This window comes from Halyomorpha halys, unplaced genomic scaffold (assembly GCF_000696795.3).
Source record: "Halyomorpha halys isolate HHAL.00 unplaced genomic scaffold, Hhal_1.1 Scaffold172.1, whole genome shotgun sequence".
NCBI classification, from domain to species: domain Eukaryota; kingdom Metazoa; phylum Arthropoda; class Insecta; order Hemiptera; family Pentatomidae; genus Halyomorpha; species Halyomorpha halys.
In genome coordinates this window covers 1,128,684-1,137,087 of record NW_027113242.1, presented here as the reverse complement: position 1 = coordinate 1,137,087, position 8,404 = coordinate 1,128,684, and the positions used below count along the sequence as shown (strand labels likewise).

The window sequence follows — 8,404 nt, the reverse complement described above, 5'->3', positions numbered from 1 at the left end:
TAAGGGTGTACTGTGCAGTACTTTGTAAGGGTGTACTGTGCAGTACTTTGTAAGGGTGTACTGTTAGCACAAGAGCCGGAAAGAAAAAAAGGCAGTTATTTCATCCTAGTTTTGGATTAATTTAATGAAAAATATGTATAATTACTAGTCAAAACTGATGAGTCTGCCAAGTATAGGTAGGGGGAACAAAAATTGGTGGCTGTTCCAACACCTTAAAAAACATTAATTTTTCATTCCGAGCTCTATATCTTAAAAACTACCTACAAAATCAAAAAGAACATTATATAAAGAAGAGTAAATTTCCTGAAATATTAGCTCTAATAGTCCAATAGTCCCCGAAATATAGCTTTTTAAAAATCAGCATTTCTTAAAAATGTACCAAAAGATTAGGAGTTCATTAATTTATTTTGAAATATCTATATCTCAGGAACTATGTGACGTATATATGTCTATTAGTACTCAAATTAAAGCTAGTTAAATGTACTATACAGTAGTTTATGACCTTTATCTTCGTATGAATAGCAGTTTTCATGATATTTCCTAAAATAAATTGATTTATAGTTGCTCGGACAATAAATGAATGAATAAACTTTATTTCCTAACAGATTTCTGTTAGTACTCAAACTAGATAAATTTACTATAAAATAGTTTCCGACGTTTATCTTTGTAAGAGTAGTAGTTTTTATGATATCGAACAAAATCAATTCACAAACTGTTTATCTCTAGTGTTTCATATAGAATGTTTGATTTTGAAAACATATATCTCTAGACCTATATGACGCACATATATCTCAAAATAAAGGAAATTTAACTCACTATAAAGTAGTTTATGGCACTTATCATCGTAGGAGTAGCAGTTTTATGATATTCGCATATGAATATAAATTTTACAAATGAAAATTTGCCCGAACAACTATAAATCAATTTATTCTAACAAATATCACGAAAACTACTACTCCTACGACGATTAACGCCACAAACTACTTCATAGCTTTAATTTGAGTGCTAACAGACGTCTGTACGTCAAATGGTTTTTGAGATATAGATTTTTCAAAATAAATTCACCAACTACTAATCTTTCTGTAGATTTTTAAGAAATTTTGATACTGAAAGATCAATAGTTTCAGTACGTGCAATACAACATTTTTATGAAACGTTGCTTTTTAAAAAGCTATATCTCGAGAATTATTGAACGTAAATAGCTCTATGAGGGCTTAAATTTTAGTAAATTTACTCTACTATAAATGATATTCTCTTAGATTTTCTATTGTTGTTGGTAATTTTAATGATATAGAACTCCAAATAAAAAATTAATTTTTTTTTAAGGTTTTGAAACAGGTTTTTGGTTTGAAACATTCCTCCTACCTATACCTGGCGGACTTATCAATTTTGACTACTAATTATACATAGTTTTCATTAAAGTAATCAATAGTTGGGGTGAAATAACTGCCTTTTTTCTCCTCATGAGCTCTCGTATTACTAGACCAACGGTTGTTCAAGGGGGTGATTTGATAAAAATCACGCTCGACCGCTAGATTTCCACCCAATTTAAGTGGCTAGGTGATCCCCAGGAGCGCTCCAGAACCCACAGGGTTGACTCACGGCTATAGTGTAACATACAACAATTTTCTGTCCAGCCGGATTCGAAATCGGGTCTTTGGACTTAGTAGAATCGTGTCTTACAGTTATATATTTATAATAAGGGGAGTCTTACATTGACTTCATTGCTATTAAACTCTAATAAGGTTAAGCTGATAGTGCTGATAGCTGATAAATTACCTCCATGCTTAATTATTCCTACCCCTATTTGTTTCAATATATTATTTATTTTTAATATATTAGCTAAATATGGGGAGATACTAATAAGTCAAAATAAATTTGTAGTAAATAACAATGAAATGTTACTATTTTAATAAGATTTAAGCTCTTCAGTTATTTATCGATTAGTTGTGTAAATGAAAATGTTTGTTTTGAATTGCAGCAGTATGCCTAATGATACGGCCATGGAACACGATAGATGTTACAAAAAATAAATTATTTTTATTTTTCTTTGAGTAAATTTCTATGCTAGAAAGAATTAAAATGTTAAAATAATAAATAAATACCTTAAAAGAACAAACAATTTATCAATTTTATATATATAAGAAATATATTTTCAGAAATGTGTTATGTGCTTATATGTAAAAAAAAAGACTAAGTCAATTTTGTACTGGTCGAATAATTCTTTCTGGGAAATTAAGGTTTGAATGGAAATACAATAAAATGAGTCACCAGGGCCCTGTTCCATAATAGAGTACAAACTAATACTATTAGTCTTGTCGATTTAACTTAATGCAATTACACTGGCTTGTACAATAGTAACTTGTACATTAGTACTTTTTAACTCCTGTAATATCACTAATAGTCCTCCCTATTGTGAACACAAATAAGTATTAGTGTAATTATCACGTTGTTTCTATGCTTGTATTTTAAACTAATACTATTAGCTTTCATTATGAAATAGGGCCCAGGTAGAAGTTTCCAGTTTCTTCCACCAGAGGTTGTCAAAACATATGTTTGCTGTCAAATTAAAAACTAAGCTATTGAATTAAATGGGAAAAAACAAGTTAACAACGAAACATTAAAAACTTCCGCCGCAAGGATGTTCCTTACAGGATTCCTCTGAGCACAGACTAGGATGACAGCTATTTTTCGATGCTGTAGGCAGATATTGCAACACTATGATTGTAACAGGATGTGTCTGAATGCAGCAAGGAATTCGAAAGCGTTGCAGATGTATCTAACCAAATCAGCAAAAAGCTGCCATCCTCTCTCCAATACAGGTAACCTAATAAATTACCATACTTAACCGCAGTGTCGCCTATGTTCGATATTATAACCGGAATTCTATTCAGTTAAGAAACACTTAGAAATAATAATATCTAGGAGGAAAAACACCAACGATAATACCCTAAAACATGAAATAACTGAACTAGGTTCCATATTAGAGCAAATGTTTCGATAGATAACAATATAATTTCAAATAAAAACCCATCATACAATAAACCCTCTTTTATAGAAAATTTAAAATAGAATGAATACCTGATGTATATTAGGAGTTAAATATGATATTTGAAAATTCAGGGAAAACAGTTGTTTCTGATCATGTTTCACTTCTAATTTTCATGAATTATGGTCATAAAAAAGGTAATCACCATGAGGGGGTGGTGTAAAGCTACTCTCCTTCAAAGCAAAAGTGAAGCCAAAAAGGCCACACCCACGAAAAAAAGGTTTACGTTTAGGTTAATAGGAATACCCACCATTGCAATCTAAGCTGAAACAGAAGGCAATCTGTGATTGGTTCGTACTCTTCCCCTACTCCTCTGCCACGCCCCTGAAAGGGCTAATACAGGTAATAAGGCCAGCCCTTTTGCCTGCCAGTTTATCTTCTTTGTCACAATATTTTCTCAAAGAGCATTAACCAACACATTAGCACACTCTATATTCCTTTCTTTTGTTCAGCTTCTATAAGGTTTATTTTATGACAAATTCTCATTGTGATATATGAAATAGCTCAAAAGACTTTTTGAAACATTTACAGCATAAGGAATATAAACCAGTTATTTTTTATTTTAGGATTTCATTTTTAATATTTCTTTTTCTATATTTTATTATTTTTCAAGTGATTCTAGGTGCAACGCGATGAGGAACATTATTAAGAGAAAATGCATCTACACATCGTACAATTAAGGGGTTTTGATAATTAAAACCCCCAAAAAGTAAAAATCTATTGCTTCATAAGCAACACCTTCATGGAGTTGATATCGCACACAAATCTATTTAAATCATATAAAAGTCACGAAGTAACTGTCATAGTTTTTTTTTTAAAAACATTATTGAAGAATGTTAATACAAGCTGTCACTATCAAGGATAATAAATATTAGAATTCCATTTATTTATTTACATGAATAAAATAATAACAATACATAGAAATTAGACGATAACAATAATGATTATATATAGGCCTGAAATTGTTTGTACAATAGTTGATCAAGAGTATTACAGTTTATAGTAGTTGATCGAAACTTACTTTTCTTTTATTTAAAGAAGCCCTTTATATAGATTTTTTTAAATATTATTTTATTTTTATTTACATAAAAAGGAATAACCGGAGTAAATATCTTCACATTAAGTAGACAACATGTTTTCCTTAAAGGAAATATATATTAGAATCAAATATTTCATGTATTCATTTAAGAAAGCTAATAGACGTTTCAGTCCAAGAGCCAGTAAACAAAAAAAAATTCTTTTTATTTAATTTATAAATTTCACTCCAATCTTTTTTCACTAAAATTGCTGAATCTGCCAGTGTTTAGGAGGAATAAAAAATGGTGGCTGTTAAAAATGCTAAAAAAGAAAACAAAAAAAAAAAAAAAGGCATAAGTTCTGTTGTGTAAAAAAAAAAAAATTCCATCTCCTTATAAAAAAAAAAAACAACTCTTTTTACCTAGGTTAAACCAAACCATATAAAGTAGTGGGAACTGACAATATTCCTAGTGAGCTAATAAAAGCTTGTGGTGAAACTGGAGTTTCTAAAATACACATTTTCGGTAAAAAGATCTGGGAAATGAAGGAAATGCCTGAGAAATGAAACAGTTAGTCCCTACTTATTCCAATCCACAAAAAAAGGTCAAGGACAGATTCTAATAATTTTGGAGGAATCTCACTCCTATATAAAATATTTACGTTAATCTTAACTAGTAAAATAACAGAATATGCTGAAAGAAACTATCGGAGATTACAAATGTGGTTTTAAATATAGTTAAAATTTTCTCATTACGCCAAATATTGCAGAAAAAATTGAGGCCAACTTTATATAGATTTAAAAAAAAAGATAAACGATTCTATTAACCGCCAGAAGAGGTATAATGTTCTGGTTGAAAATGCGATAACAAATAAGTTAGTAAATCTAGTGTGGATAGTATGCTAGTATCACCGAAACGTTTAATAAGGTACGAATGGGAAATAACTATTCTGAGAAGTTCTAATTCGGTCGGGTTTAAAATAAAGTGACTGATTAGCAGTTTATCTTTTTTCATCTAGCACTAGAATATGTTTTTAAGAGTGTGATAAATAACGAAAAGGGTTTAACTTAAGGTGGTAATAATGGTGCTTGGTTACGCCGATGATTCGGTATTATTGGGTGAGGACAAGGACACTATAGAACTAAATACAAATACAATCCAGTAATGAACTAGATCTCGAAATAAATACGAATAAAACAAAATATATGATTAGCAGTAGAAACGAATGCAATTTCGGTGATATAAAAACAGGAGGGAATACATTTGAACGGCTGGGTAGGTTTAAGAATTTAGGTTCTACGGTAACTAGAAAAAACGAAATTTATAAGGAAATAAAGGCAAGATTGAAAACGGGAAGTGCTTGTTATTTTTCAGTTTCGAAACAGCTTAGCTCGCACCTTCTGTCCAAGAACGTAAAAGTTAGAATTTACAAAACCATTATTTATTCCATAGTCATTTATGGATGCAAAACGTGGCCTCTTAACTTAAAGAAGAACAGCTCCTTATGGGTTTTGAAAATAAAGTGTTATGTAAAATATTCGAACTGAAAAAGGATGAATTTGTGCGAGAATTTATAATCCCTTCCTGATATAAGGGGAAGGAATATGTAGAGGTGATTAACCTATTATAAGCATGTTGCAAGGTAAAGTTTTTCATTTCGTAGAACTACCACGGAAAGTCCACCCCCCTGGACTGGATTTGAATCGGCGCCACTCACAGTTCTCAGGTTGCTAAGACTACCTGAGCTACGGACGGCCCTGAATTCAGGGAACAGCACCCAGTAAATATAATTCAGGTTTGTGGCGCTAATGATGGATAAATACGCTGATGGTGTATAAGATGGACGAGTGAGCCTTAGTAACGAGTAGATCTCCAAAATGTTAGAATACACTGAAACGACGGGTAAACGTCCGAGGGGTAGATGGGAGGCGTAGATGGGAGGATTGCATTAAAACTGATTGGATTTGGAGGGGCATCACGGGAAAGATGTATTAGAGAACAATCGGTGGTATCGGCTTCGAACCTTCGGTTTCCCTAAGAGTTTGTTTTATTATTAAATTTCATTGGAAGTTAAAAACCCAATGCTCAATGTGCAGATGTTTAATAGCTCTCTAATTGAGGCCAGTTAAATTATGTACCGTAATTAATTTCATAACGTTTATCATCCTAGTTTCTTTCATATTCTTCTATATATTTTCGCAAAACGTTGGTTTCTGATTGTACAGAAAAATAAATTAGTATAAATAGTTCAAGTATTTTGTAACCACTATTTTTGTATGACTAGTAGTTTCCATGATATTTACGACAATAAAATTCACTGAATATTGATTTTTTATAATTTTATAAATATATTACTTTTTGATTTTTTTTTTTTTGACATTTTTATAGCTCATATTATAGAAAATTTAACCCACTTTTGAGAATAAGGTTTTGCAGTGTTTTGAGTTGTTTTATGGTAGAGAGTGCCGAATAAAAAATAAAAAAAGAAAAAATGTAAACATTTCTTGAATTAAATGAACTTCAGGGGAGTGCAACATACATATTTATTTTTTATGATAACTAATTCTAATCGGTGTATTGCCTGGATAATAATTGGAGCATTTTCTGAGCTGGGTGGGGGTTGAATAAATTTTATTTCTCTTCTAGGGCTCAGTGACTATTACTAAAACAATTAAGGAAGCTTTCCTGTTACAGTTCGCGCTCCCTTTGCAATGCCAGTCTCCGAAAACCCTCGAGGATTTCAGACCTACAGTCATTTGAAAAGGATGGAATCAATCAATCAAAGTATTATTTTGAAGTGGATCAACAGCATCATAACGCTTTGCCTTGCCGTCGCCATTCTGGAATATTTAATGAGCTTCCAGAAAAGAGTGTTTTGATCAATTTAAAAACTGATTTGAAATCAAAGGACATTCTTTGTTGTGCTTTGTAATCGTGTTTTCTTCGAAATGTGACTTTGTGTAATTCCAGGAGCATTAAATATAAACATACACTAAATTTTTAGTTTTGTTTACTTTATTTTATATTACTTTATGTTTAGGTGGCTGAAATGCGGCACAAAAGTAACGTACTCTTAACTCAAAGGACCTTAGTTAGTTATTGTTTAGTGGCGCCAAACTTCATTGGTCATCAACACCATTTATATTTTATTTAATTTCGCTTATATTTGTTTAATTTTATTCAATTTTTAATTTGATTATTTATTTATTATTTTAGTTATTTATTTAATATTATTTTTAATTTTTTCTTCCTTTCAATGCTATATATTTGTCAATAATTTTTATGATTTTAAAAACTGAAATACTAATTTTATTGTATTACCATTGTCTCCGAGGGTTTTTGAAATATCTGGGTTTAGTCCAAAGCTGTTGAGGTGTGATAGTTCGAATCCGGTTCACTTATCAACTTTCACATGATTCCGAAGTAATCCTTCATCTAATTGCATTCTCATTTATTGGTTTAATTAAAAACACTATTGATTTGGGATCGTGTTTATATGTTTGTTACGATAAAAGTAAAAAAATTATGAAATGATGTTTGTGGGGTTTCAAAATGAACTCACCAAAATTGTCGGCCATTATTAAATAAATTTAAAAAAAACAATATGTAAAATTCTATTTAATGGCTAATTGTTAACAACAACAAAATAAAAGGCTTCAAATAGCAGCATAAAGTCAAAACAAATATCTCCAGATTAAACAAAAAAAAAATAATATAAGAACGATTCGAGGAACGAAGAACTTCAAAAAAGATAAAACAAAATTTAAAATAAAATATTTTTAAAAGGATAGTATATACTAAAAAATAATTCCCTCATAAAAAAATTAAACATTTTTGAATTAACACACCAAAAAAATATGGTTGAGAGCTAAGAACTCTGACTTCGTAGGGAGGTGTCGAGTTAAAGTTATATCAGTTAAATAAAACAACATTTAAAAAGTAGCTAAAATTGAAAACGGCGTGAAACCCACCCCCTTCTCTTTTTTTTTCTTACCACCAGCTCGTTTACAATTTTAGGCGCTTTTTAAATATTGCTCGATTAACTATCTTAAGTCTTCTCTTCCGAATTTCAGTGAATGTTTTAAAAGTGAAATTGGACCGTCGCTAAAAGGGGTTTTAGTGGGGCGGATTTTCTGGGAAGGATCGTCTTCTAATTTTGTAGTTTACTGTTTAATTACGGTTTACAACAATTTTTCTAATTTTACTTTTACAGCTTATTTTTAAAGTGAAATAGGTAAGGCGTACACCGTAGTGTGGGTTAGGAGGGTTTCAATTTTAGGTTCTTATTAACGATTATATTAATTTTTTTTTCTTACCTCTTAATTTAATTTATTAAACA

General features: G+C 30.7%; 2 long non-coding RNA genes across 2 annotated transcripts in view; one reads left to right on the top strand and one right to left on the bottom strand.

The window, feature by feature from the left end:
- The window catches only part of LOC136796614 (uncharacterized), a 557,216-nt gene that overhangs the window by 91,281 nt on the left and 457,531 nt on the right, over window positions 1-8,404 (bottom strand). The window lies entirely within an intron of this gene.
- LOC136796616 (uncharacterized) lies at window positions 2,568-7,068 on the top strand. The gene is made up of 2 exons (XR_010844365.1): window positions 2,568-2,822; window positions 6,760-7,068. It is a non-coding gene; the product is annotated as an uncharacterized lncRNA (long non-coding RNA).